Below are 12,746 nucleotides of genomic sequence, written 5' to 3'. Positions count from 1 at the left end.
ATAGTAATAGGATCCATTATTTGACGGTGGCATAACTCTAACATGTTTGCCATCAATGGCACAGCTACAGCTTGGGAAGTTCCAAAGACTCTCAAAATAACTTGCCATTCCTCCACCATTGCAGGAAACTGAAAGAGAAAGATTATTTAAATGTTGATTTTGTCCATACATGTAATGTTATACTCACTGGTTTACATTCTGTTTTTACTTCATTACACAGCCTGCAGTCTTATCTGAAGGTCAAATCTCTGATGTGGCAGAGCAATATGAGAGACCAATGCACGCCAGCCAACTGACAGTAGACAGCCAGGACATAGCAGATGAACCCACACAGCCACAAAAGGAGAAAAGGAAGAGAAAAAAAGGGGCCTGTGATATGAACCAAAGTGAGGCACAGTAGATGATACAGTCAGCAAGGCAATTAATCTCACAACAACCACGGCAAGTTGCAAGGTCTGCAAGGGAGAATCTGTTGCCAATGGAGCTCTTCTCTTTGCATGTTACCTATATAACACAGTACAATGTGACTGCAGATTTAGAAGAACAAGCCTGCCAAACCTATTATTTGTATTTCAGCAATGACAATTAGCAATGGAGCAATGGAGCTCTCCTGAATGTCACTGGAGAATTTGAAGAACTCTGCTACCCCTCCTCTTTCTTTTCTACCTATGATGCTGCCCAACTGCACTAGAAACTGCCAAGAACTGTGCTACCCCTTCTGTGTCCCTCTGTGAAATGGCGCTGGATCGCAGTGGAGCGTGGTAGTAACAGAATTCAAAGCTCGGGAGATCTGAGAGGTGACGACGTAACGATGATGATATGTCTCGTTTTCAATTCCGAGGGCGCGCAAAAGTATTGAGCCGGCTCGGCTTGGTACTCGGGTCTGCTAAGTTCGGGTGTGTTTGGTTCTCGGGGAACCGAGCCTGAGCATTTCTAGTTTAAGTACCTTTTATTAGGTCTTAGAAATCATTGTTGATTTTTTTTATTGCCATTAATCACATCAATAAAAAAAATCAGTTATTGCTGCAACTTAACAAAGCATATAGCCAGGTAAATCTATGCAGTTGTTTGCATCCCTGAGCTGTCTTACCAACTCGAACATACGCAGTAGAACTGAAAGCATGATTTTGGGCCTTCAGTTTCACTAATGGACATAGAAGTAAATGTAGTGATTTTATTTTAAAAATAATTTAACAAATAATAATGGATTCATTTTCTTTTTATTCTGAGAATAAAGCAATTATTTAATGCTATTGTTTTTTCTTGTATGGGATGAAGTAAAAAACAATAGCCCTAACACTAGAGAAAGCACACATTTTTGTTGGCAATAGGGCCCAGGGCCGCCATCAGAAATCATGGGGCCCAGTAAAATGAAGCAGGCAGGGCCCCCCGATGACCTCCCCCCTCCGATTTCATTTTTTTGCTGATGCGCCTTCTGTGTAGTAAGTCACAGAAGTAAGATACAAGGTAGAAAGAGTATTATACAGGAAGGGCGCTATATAAATTCAATACTGTATATTGACAATAAATTATCCATTAAACTGACAATTGCAAGGAATATTTGGTTACTTGTATCTCCTAATATTATTTTATTATACATCTATGTGGCCCTTTCGCTTTAAGATCTACTACCAGGGAGGGAGAGGGAGACTGGCTTCAAGCCTTAACTTCCACAATGGAACGCAGTCCCGGTGTCTATGCTGCTGTCTTCAGCCTGGCTGTCAAAGTGACAGCCAGGTGACCTATGAACCCTGACTGGATCACATAACCCCAATAAGCACTTTATTCCATTGTTATCTGTATGAAACAAAATCCAATAAGTGGCACTCATGTATCAAACTCCAAAGTTCCTATAGACTGTCAGCTGCCAAAGTTTTATTTCTGGGTTTATGCACAATTGTAAAGTGCTGCAAAGTATTCTGGTGCTATAATAAATAAGTGTATCCTGGCTGGTCAATTGCAGTAATACAGTTTGATGTCAGCAAATCCCACAAAGCAATGAAATATAAGTTTTGTAACTATGCATCCAACACACTCCTAACAGGAATCATATGTGGTTTGGTAAAGGCAAAGTAGCAAATAAGATAACCAATTCAATACCAACCCAGACAGGTTAACTGTTAATCTATATGGTAAATAAAGCCAACCTATACTGCATAGATCAATAATTTGGTAATGATTTCATTGCAAAGAGACAAAATTAGCTGCTGTAAAATGTATAAACACATTGTTATTTGTCATTACTGGATATCTGCATCAGACACAACAGATCATATTATAGGGTGTGAATTTTAATCCCGTGTGTTGTGTGTATTGTTGGTTTATGCATGTCATATTGTACAGAAGAGGATGGGGGGGAGTCACTACAGCGGAGGGTGATGGAATGGCAATTATAACAGGAAATGAGAGCAGAAAGCTGGGGACCTACAAACAAGAGAGTGGATTTGTGTAAAGACTGGTTGCTGAAAAGGAGTCAATAGCACAGATAATCATCGCGATAACAAGAGCAATAGATTGGATTGTAATAAAACAAGTGTGACACATATACATAAGTGTAAACATTCTGCCTCACGGAATCACGTCTCACCAAGTGAGCTGAGGACGTCTCAGTCTCCCCGTCACCTCCCAAACCAGCAGTCGCCATGTTGACTCCACCGGAGCCAGCAGCTCAATGACGTCAAACTATTTTTTTTTTAAAAGAAAACTTTATTGAAAACGGCATACTGGCTTGAATAGCTTTATTTATAAACATTGTATTCAATTTAAAATATATGTGGAAACAACATTTAAACTTTTTTTTTGAAGGTGCAGAGTTACGGCTCTGCCCGCTGTCCTCCAGTCTCCGCTGCTGTCTTCAGCCTGGCTGTGACAGCCAGGCTGAAGACAGCAGTGGAGACACTGGGACTGGAGGACAGCGGGCCCCCTGGTATGTGTGTGTGCCACCGGGCCCCCTGGTGAGCCCGGGCCCGGTACATGTGTACCCCCTGTACCCCCCTGATGGCGGGCCTGATAGGGCCCTTTGCATTTTAATAAATATGTTCCTTAATCTTTGACTAAATATCTCTATACTCACCAAAACATTAGTAAAGGAGAGTAATAAAACAACAAATACTATTTGAGATTACACTCTGCTACTAAGCTAAATGTCAAAGTCTAACTACAATTTGTACATATTTTATTTTTGTGTTAGAAAAATGTGTGTGAGGTTGCCTCACTTTTGCAGTCATTGAGGGTCACTGGATTTCCCCAATTCATATAACTTATGGTGAAATTACTGAAAATAACAAGATATATTTGGAAAAAAAGCAAATATTGCTAGTATAAAACCAAAGTGTATTGTGACATTGGAAACAATGAGTTCTATTTTCAAACCTGCTTACATGCATTTTACTAGAGTTAAAAACACGAGTATTATGCATGGATTTAACACTAGTGTGTTTAAGGCCCTAATGTATACATATACTATTGAAATAAATTACTGGTGACAGTTTATATTTTTTATACTTTTACTCTTAACTCTCAACTAAGAGATATATAATATTTATTTTAAATGATTACTGGGGTTGTCTCTTGTGAAAAATCAGAGTTGTAACTAGATATTTCAGTGCCCTGAGCAAGAGAGAGTACTGGCAACCCCCCCACCGTACATCTTGGTAGGAATAGATGTTGTCGGGAGGCGTAACCATCCTACAGTGGGGGCATGCCTAGCCCTCTACAAGCTTTACCTCTTCATGTAGCTTACTCCAACTAGTTCTGTTGCTGCTGGTTACTTAATCTCACTTGCTGCGTGGCCATATCCTAGAATGTTCTGTTTGGAAAAGAGATAGTTATTATTCACCTCCTGGAAAGCTGAGCAGTAAGTGATCACTCTAGGCGTTCCTCCCTCTAAACAAACGTCTGTCCACACAATCAGCCCAGAACCTAATTAATAGCATTCAAGTTTAATAAATTTGCCTATTTCCCCCCATACAGCCCTGACATTAAATTATTAGCCTCCTTCCCTCAATGCCCTTAACCAACCTGACATGAAATTAATAGTGTTTACATTTAATAAATAAGCCTTCTTCCTCCAAACCAGCCCCAACATTAAATTAACATTCTCATTTATTTTGTAGATCTATCCACCCACCCACCCCAACATTAAATTAATAACATTCCCACATATTAAATAGATCTATATACCACCCACTCTGACTTTAAATTAATAACATTTAATAAAAAGCCCTATCTCCCCCATCAGCCCTAAAATAAAATTAGTAGCTTACAAATTTTCTCCACATAATAGATACTATAATTGCTAATAAAGACATTACCACCCTTTGGATACTATTTTTTTCATAATTAAAATTAATTACTTATTATCTGTTATATTATTTATGTACCATATAAGTATGTACCACAAAGAAAATACCTCTTCTTTCCAACTCCCAGCCCCTGATTCCCACCTTCTTGTTCTCACTAGCATCCTTTCTCCCACTGTTCTCTTTTGCCCCTCTACTCCCCCGGTTCTCACTATCGCCACTCCTTCCCCCCGTTCTAACCTCTCTCCCCAAGTTTCTCTCCAGCTACCCCTCCCATTTTCTCCAGCCACTTCTACCTCACTCTTGTTACATCCCCTTCACCCTCGTTTTCTGTAGACTCCTCACTCCCCCGTTCTCTAAAGTTTTTAATTACCTTCTCTTCTTTTTTTTTCTTTGTGCTTCTCTATTTATACTATTTCTTTGGTTCCTGGCTTCAGCTCCTCTGCAGTGATTACATCGTGAGTTCATGGCGCTACCAGGATCAGGGCAAGTGCTGAAATGTGGTGCAATACTTTGCAGCACCTTATTTATATAACTGGGGAAAATAGTGGTGGCAGATGTATACCTGTTCTTAAAATTATTTCCATTTTCAAGCCATTATTTCAACCCCAAATCATTTTTATACATGTCTTTATTATGACCATATCAATCTGTTAAAAATAAAACTAAATCTTGCTTGTTCAAACACAGTGAACCAAAAAAAGTATTTGCAATTTGAAAGTGTTCAGAAGGGTTTGCTTTTATCTATTTGTAACAATATTAAGTTTACAACAGTATGCAAATTCCGTGTTTTATATGTATATAATCCTCTATACTGACAATGGTTTACAGATTGAAAAGTGTATATGCACATCATCTCTTTTGAGCTGCATACATCAGAGCTATAGATACCAGTATTCATGTTCTCACAATCACTCTAGTTGTGTTACTTGAAAAGTATGCCGATTCATTTTACTGTAGATCAAAGGGTAGCATGCACATTGTAAAGATACAATAATGTTCAGCAACTAAGATAAAGAAATGTGATAAAGCAGTGTTAGAGCGATTGTTCAATAGGAACTATTATACCAGATAACTTATTACTTTTACTATTTTTTGCTTTCTCTAGAAACCAATTGATTGTATGATTTTATTTCCTATTGAATAAATTCAAGGTCTAATAGAAACTCCGGCATGAATCATGTCAATTAAATATATGTGGAATCAGTTTCTTTACAAATGGCATGTTCACATGGATGGAGTGTGAAGAGGTGCAAACATAAAACAGGTCTGTGATGAAAAAGCTTTTTTAACAAATTTATGTGATACTTATAGATTTTTGGCTTCTGAACACGAAAGTGACTCCTGATTTTGCATATCACATCATGTTTTTCTGCAAAATGTGTATTTATAAATAAGTCATTTGTTTCATATTCTTTAAAATAATACATGCATTCTGTCTACATTTATTATAATACATTGTCTTAAATGAATTCAGTCGGTAGTAAAGAACATTGCAATTCAGTAATCGTCATAAAACTTCCCCCCGCCCAGTGCCAGCTTAAGGTCCACATGGGCCTGGAGCTGATATTTGCAAAGGGCCTAAACCCCGTACAGTCTAAAGGAACATTGCACACACACAACAACTACAACTACAAGGTGAGCTGGCAAAGGTGGAACCAAATACAACAGATGCAACAAAGTTTTGCCCTGTGCAGGCTCATTTTAACCGCTGCCTACCACCACATACACACGCACAGTACACACTACACACACAGTACATATACATTCATAGATTCTTCAAAAAGAAGTTTAAAAGCTGTTTTATTGCCCAATGGCAACACATACCCGTCAATACCATTAGCACATTCAGTCTATCTTAAAGAAACATATGAAAATTTGAAAACTGTTTTCGAACTGATTGGATATGCAAGACACAACTGGTTAATATGTGGAGATCTTAAAATTTTATGCATGGCACTTTGCCAGCAACAAGGTTACACCAAATTCTCATGTTTTCTCTGTGAATGGGATAGAAGAGCTAAAAATTTATATTGGGAAAAAAACTATTGGCCAGCTCGAAAAAGTTTAGAAATTGGAAAAAATAATATCATCAAATCCAGTTTAGTAGATCCAAATTAAGTTTTACCTCCACCTCTACATATAAAATTAGGACTGATGAAACAATTTGTAAAAGCCAAAAGATGGAGAAACTTTCAAATATTTTTGCAGCAAATTCCCTAACATATCCGATGCTAAACTGAAGGAAGGCATTTTTACAGGCCCTGACATTAGAAAGTTAATAAAAGATGAACATTGAGGGCGTGTAATGAATATTGTGGAACTTTCGGCATGGACTTCGTTCAAACAAGTGATTTCAAAATTTTTGGGCAATGTCAAGGATCCAAACTACAGAGAAATTGTCAGGGAAATGCTTAATAGTTACAGAAACCTTGGCTGCAATATGAGTTTAAAGGTACATTTTTTGAATTCCCATATTGAGCATTTCCCGAATAATCTCGGAGACTACAGTGAAGAACAGGGTGAATGGTTCCACCAAGACATTAAAGATGTAGAAAGAAGATACCAGGGTCATTGGGACGTCAGCATGATGGCTGACTACTGCTGGATTATACACAGAGACGACACAGAAAAAACCTATAAGCGAAAAGCGACAAAACGAAGTTTGAAGACAAAAAAACAAGATTTTTCAATAATTATGGTTTTGTTTCTATTATTGTTTGATTTTATTGTTATTTTATTATGTAATTAAGACAACAACACAGTGAAATCATCTATACTTCTTCGTGTTTCACAATAAATATGTCAAGAACAATTAAACTTCTTGTTTTTTCTTAAAAATGTATGTAACCCCCTTATAGGTAAATGTGATGTGGTATTTTTTTTATATACTATTACTTGATGTACACAGGAATATAATTAAGAATATAAAAATATTATTAAAAAATCTTTCAATACTTTAAATTTCGCAGACCTGTGTAATTTTTCACATTGCAACTAGCTGTCATTTGCTCCTACTACTAGAATTATGAGAGAAAATATCTGTGTGCCCATAGTCTTAAATATAACAATAGACCTCATAAAACGTCTGCTTAATACCTTTCAAAATATTTTTTGAGTATTACTTAAATATTTTGGCTATCTTGCTAATTTTTAAGAAACTAGTAACATTTTATAATTGCAGTTTTGGAATTGGTAATTGGTAGGCAGAGTTTTTCAATGTCAGCTGTCACTTTTGTAATGAAATGTGGCTTGCACTGTAAATTGTACACAGAGATTTTACTGTATAATATAATTAATGGCCTTTTTCAAATGCTGGTGATGGTAATAGTAATATTTAAACCCAGTATTATTATTATTATTATTATTATTATTATTATTATTATTATTATTATTTGTTATCTATATTCAGAGACTGGAGTTGCTGATGACCCAGGTGACACTTTAGTAAGTACTCCTGCTTGTCAGCTCTCTGTTTCCCCGGCAACCAGAGTTGGGTCAACTGTGATAGAATGGACAGTTGATGAGCAGAGGAGTAATGGAGCTGAAGGTATGAGAGAGGGATCGTGACAAGCAGAGGGGAGCAGAGTTAATATAGAATATAAGAAGGAATATATAAAGGCTAGGGGTCGGATTATCATTCATCAGTAAAGTAACAGGGGGTGAAGCTGTGAAGGATCTCCATAAAAATAAGCATTGTTTAGAGGTAAGTGAAGAAAAGAGAAAACAGGGGTATCATATCACTAAATATTCAGCATAGCAAAGTATTGCTGTTAAACAAAGGGTAACAAAGGTAAAATCACTCAAGATAAAAAAGGTGGTTTCAACATTATGCAGATTGTACTATCCACTATTGTAGAACATTTGTCCCTCTTCCAACTGTCATGTCTAGTGTCAGTAACCCAGCAGTGAAAAGTGTAAAGAGGGCTTACTGGGATCCACTAAGTGGAGGTACTTATTCATAACTGGCATTGCTTGTGACAATATATAGCTAATGAAATTGGTATTGCTTCTGCAGTAAAGTATTTATGGTAGTTTGAGAAAACATTAACAAATTTAACTCTTGCAATACCAGGAATCTGACTTTTAAGGACTTTGGGATATCCAAGTTGTTACATCATGATTGCAGTTTAAATGAGCCTCCCACCTTCATGTTCATATAATATTCCTATGCACACTGCTATGTGGATGTAAGAGCAGGAAGAAAATCTCTGTACTAAACGGAAGACATTGGCAACCAAACTGTAATTTTAAATAATAAGTTTGCAACTATCTCTACAATCTATTGCTTGCAACTTCATACTTAAGGGGAGTATTTAAACTGATCATACCATAAAGGACTGTCTATTAATGCATGGGCCAACAATGTATCGAAGTGCACAACTAACAAGGCCGCTACAGCTCAGAATATTGTTGTATTTTGCTATATTGTATACAGATTGCACATAGAGATGCCTTATTCATTAAGGAACGTACATGCCAATATGTGCTATATTTTGTGTAATATTGCTATGTGCATGCCCATTTTGAATTGTGAACACAAGATATCTGACTAATGTAAGTCAAATTTGTAGTATGCTTTGTTTTGCAATTGCACCTATTTTTCTACTAAAGAACATGGGTTTGAAGTACAAGATGACAGCATTTTCAGAGAAGCAGAAACATGCACCAATTAATACAATCTTTTCTAAATACCGAGATGCCACACAAATGTGTATAGCTTTGTATTTCAGTGCAAAGCTGAGCAAGATTATTAATTAATAAGATAAAGAGGAATTTTGGGTCATTTCTTACTTTCAAGCATTCTCTGGCAGGTCTAACAAAATGACTGCTGAAACCCAATTTTGTTGTTTGCACTTTCATGTGTGTATTACTTTAAGGCCTACATAACCAAGTGATTTTCCAATGCTTATATAATCAAGGCCTTTCTAGAAACTTCTACACATATTTTCTTCGGAAGGTGTATTTGGGCCTATTGAACTTGCTTTCTTATCAGTATTATACCACTAGAATGTCTGAAATTCATGTTTTTACCTTATATGCAAATAATTTTAGGGTCCTGCTCTATAAAAGCAAGGTAATTGTGACATAGCGTCACCTTAGCTTGAAATACTGCAGGATGGCCAAGCACATCTCTGTTACCAGTTTGTTTTCATAGCTTTCAAGTTTACATGCCATCAGTAGCATGGAGAAAGATGGGATTCTAGGAAGATTTGCAGTTAAACATATTTCTACTGGGACAATCTATTTTCAAATATTAAGTATATCTTTTATTTACTTTTGCATTTCGTCTGTTGTACCCAAATTTTATCGATAAAGTCTAGATTCAACAGACGAAACGCGTCAAATTTCTATACTGTGAACGCTGCTTCAGTAATCTGATATTGGACTCATTTTATTTTTACACTGTTACCAGTTTTTCCCCCCAAGATTTATGTGCCCTAATTGATCTATTTGGATCTTGCTACCAATGCTGAAATCAATCTCTACAGTTTTTTGAATGTGAGGACCTATCCACCTTTGCTATTACTAATGTCATTGATGATGAGGAAACATACTGCTGTGCTTCTGGAGAATGTACTTGGACAGTTGTGTACAGAGCACCGGGACGGAGTCATAAGCGGGAGCTGCAGCATTGGAACTGCTGGGACAATATAATTTCTTTCCTATGCAAGTCCTTTGCCAGTGACATTTCATCAGGATCTAGATGTGGAATACCATTAATATACCAGAATTACTTTGATTTCTATATACAACTTATGGGTCAATTTACTGGATATCTTGAAGGGATTTTTTTGTGATTATATCTTCATATGAATTACTATATATTTTCTAGAGTTACTTGGAAATACTCATCAATTTAGTCCATGTATAGACATCATTTGTGATTCCATTTATACAGCTTTTAGTCCCAGTGTTTTTTAAATGTGTGGTTTCAATTACCAATTTATGAGGCCTATGTATTATATTTATTGAGACAGTAAAAATATATATTTTTTATATACTATTAACTCTGGTATTATGTATCCTGCCATGGTGTCTTTTGCTTTTTCAAGCTAAGGCCACACTTATATACCAATATTTTGTACTGCTTTTTCTTTTTGGTTTGTGGTTGTTTTTGATTAGGGGCTAGCAATTGGCCCTACTTTGCAGCTGCAATTTGTGTTTATTTGGTGTGGTGCAGACCAGTGCAGGATTGCTACTTATTTTTTTGTTCATGTGAGTGTCACATGTGATTAATCCTTTGTACCCTGAGTCCATTGTCTTCCCACCGGAAACAGATACATAGCCATTTTTACACAGCAAAAACACTTCATTTTTGAAGATCAGAGCATTGAGAGATTGGGGGCTAGACTTAAACTTGAACGTATGTCTGCTTTATTTGTATAAAATATATATTTTTGTAATGCAAATGCACACAATAATGTGCACACATACTTACAACATATGTATGCAGACTTGGTCACATCTTAAACTTGAGAATCCTTGTGATGGGTGAAGCAAATGTTGGAGGGAAGGGACCGGGTTGAACATAGACTTAGTACAGTAAGGGTGTGAGCACATATTTGCAATTGAGAACGACCTGTATGCAGACACATATATACCTACCAGGATGAATATCTTTGTGGCTGCTGTAGGGCTGGTGCAAAGAGACTCAATGATGATGATGATGATGACGAAGATGATGATGATGATGATGGTCAGCACCACCTAGCAACTTCTAATTGGATGTTCATGTATTCACTTATCATAGCTGATAGTATTTAATTCATTAGTGTGGCTGCAAAACATGCAAGTACAGTTCGTAATAAAGGCAGCCACAATCTACTTTAATTTCATTGTTAATTTAAGCTATACATTAAGATAACCCTAGCAGTATTTTAGGAGACAAATGGAAATGTTTTATTTAATAAAATGTGCTGAGAATTGAAAAGTTATAGGAGGCATATATGTTGCTTTAATTGATACTATACCATACAGGTTATACAGCTGCTTATTTAGATTTTTTAGTGATTTACACACCTGACTGTAAATCACATCTGGCCAAAGTCGAGGCAGACTTAACTACAATATGATTTTCAGGTCTAACAGCTTATCTATAAAAAATGTCCATAGCCATACGAAGCCAATTATTTGGGGTACCTCTGTGGGTGAGGGCAAATAAACCCCAACTAGTCAAAGTGGAAGCAGTCAAAAATTGGTTAAGACTGGAAAAGAAATCGCACTTAAGAACCTTCCTAGACTTAGCAGGTTACTACAGGCGATTCGTAAGCCATTTCACCTCTAGAGCTGCTCCACTTACCAACATGTTAAAAAAAAGATAGATTAGCCTCCTTAGTTTATCCCTCTGTTCCTCTCCACTTGTACAAGCCCCGGTCCTTTCCTGAATCCTATTGGCAGAACCTGATCAGCCAAGGTGTTTTATAGCCAATGTGTTTTATAGGCTGGCTTATGTCCTCCCATAGTGACACTTTCATTGAATAATATCAAATTTGTGAGAGTTTGTCAATTTACTGATCCACTATAAATTGAGGACAGGAAACACCAGAAAGCTAATTTCTTTGAAAAAGACTAATCGGTTTAAATGCGTTGGTAGCTGTTTGTGTACCCTAAAGGAAATTGGACTTCTGCCTTTCCAGTTTCATCTACAGCATCCTTGGGGTCCTATACCATATTGCTGAATAACGCTAACATTTTGTGTCTCTGGTAGGCAAATTATTTTATCTTTATAGGGAGTATGTTACTTGTCCATGTTTTAAATTCTAAAAAAAAGTGTTTTATGATTAATAAAAGTGAGATAATGCACTATGTGCTCTCACTTTTTTTTTTATCCTAAATCCTGGAGGATCAATGTAGGACCGGTGGGAAGTCTGCATCTCTTCAATAAGATTTATATTCGATATATAAATGCCTGTTTTATTTGGAGTCAAGCAAATATATTCATATAAGGGGAAACTCCAGAGAAGATCTCCACATATTTGGTGCATGTTATTTTTAGTCCTTTCTCTTTGTAGTTTGTCCATACATGTACCACACAGTGATGTTTCACTATTCACTATTCATATTTCAATTTCAACAGATGAATTTAAAACCATTCACTAGTATCATAATACTATTTTAATATATTACTCTATATTTATATATATTTTATTTTATTTTTCTTTCACATGTTTCGGAGATCTTGATCAGATAAAATAACATTGAAGATTCACTGGATTTATGTATGGACATTTGTTGACATTTTGTCCTTATTTTTTATATTAATATTATTTATACTTTATGTAGTGATATTGTGTAGCGTTTATTAAGGTGAAAACATGTTTTTCTTTTAATTCATCCCTCAATTATAATTGTTGGCTAACCTTCATCATACAATAAAATCCTACACTTACCAAGGACAACACGATTTTTTTTTTATAACTTAGTTCTTATTCTTAGCAGTAA

Source organism: Mixophyes fleayi, chromosome 1 (genome assembly GCF_038048845.1).
Source record: "Mixophyes fleayi isolate aMixFle1 chromosome 1, aMixFle1.hap1, whole genome shotgun sequence".
In the NCBI taxonomy this organism is placed as follows: domain Eukaryota; kingdom Metazoa; phylum Chordata; class Amphibia; order Anura; family Limnodynastidae; genus Mixophyes; species Mixophyes fleayi.
The sequence above is the reverse complement of the archived record's forward strand: the minus strand, read 5'-3'. Positions refer to the sequence as shown.